This window comes from Dermacentor variabilis, chromosome 10 (assembly GCF_050947875.1).
Source record: "Dermacentor variabilis isolate Ectoservices chromosome 10, ASM5094787v1, whole genome shotgun sequence".
Lineage (NCBI taxonomy): Eukaryota > Metazoa > Arthropoda > Arachnida > Ixodida > Ixodidae > Dermacentor > Dermacentor variabilis.
In genome coordinates, this window is record NC_134577.1 from 47,006,642 (window position 1) to 47,007,912 (window position 1,271).

A 1,271-nucleotide genomic window follows, 5' to 3' on the forward strand; every position below is an offset into this window, starting at 1 on the left:
GCCTTCCACAGAGGAGAAAATCGGGCCCATTGCCTCGTGCGTCTGTTATGTGCAACGCCACAAAGGTGCTGGTGCGTTTCTTGAAATGCACCAGCCTGTACGATCGCTTGTGACTGACTCAGCGTTGAACGCTTGTGTGTGTAACGGCGCAAACTGTGAACTTCTTTCTTACTTCTCCTCTTTCAATCCCATTTCCCCTTCCCTTGTGCTGGGTAGCCTACGGGCTCAGTCAGGTCAACCTCCCTGCCTTTCCCCTTTGACTTCTCTCTCTCTCTCTCTCCGGAAGAATTTGGACCACCTGGGGTTCTTTAACCTGCACCTAAATTGAAATGCATGATAGTTTTCGCATTTCGCACGCATCAATATACGGCCGCCATGGCTGCGATTCGGTTCCGCGTCCTCGTGCTGAGCGGCCAAACACCTTAGGAACCGCGACGGGTCGCAAGAGAGAAGTAAATGTGCCGCTGCTTGTTGCTAGTTGTTTGATACTTGCGGTGCAATACAACGCGAAACAATATGAAACTTAGAGCAAAAGGGGTCATTTGCCATTAAGTTAGTTCAGAGCGGACAGGTTGACTATTAACAGGAAGGTGCCAGCGTGCGCAGGTAGGTTGCTGGTTCAGTCAGGTAACCGCGCTTTGTCACGGCTGCAGTAGCAAGAACCCTCGTTCAGAAAATGGTCAGCAGAAAGCGAAGCCGCAAAAAGGCCGCAGGTTCTCCCTTATATGTGCCCCAATGTTGCCTATGTGGCTCACAAATTAAACCGAAGGAAGTGGCTAACAGGTATAAGGTGTCTATTCCTTTTTTGTCTATTCCTGTCTGTCACGTAGCGAGAAGGTAGAAAGCTGATTCTCCCGGCAATTTCTGTGTGCACTTCGCAAAAAAAGAGTTTGGGTGTGATGGTCACGCATCCGGGCACAGGTTGCTCATTCTGTTTTCGTCTGTCGGCCTTCATGCGCAGCACGTACGAATCTTTTTTTTATTTCGCAGCCATTGGTGGTAAGCGAACTGTCGGACGCCAGCAGTTAGGGAAACAGAGTAAATCGTGCTGGTAAGGGCTGCGCTTTCTAAGCACGGACAATGGGAGTGCACACATATAAACAAACTTCCCTATTGCCCGTGTTTAGAAATCGCAACCCTTACCAATATGCCATATCAACTCGCCGCCCCCCCCCCACCGCTCCCCCCCCCGAAAAAGATTAGCCCGATAACGCAGTTGCGTTGTGTGCACGAAACGGTCACCTATGCTTATGTATAATTTAATTCCTATA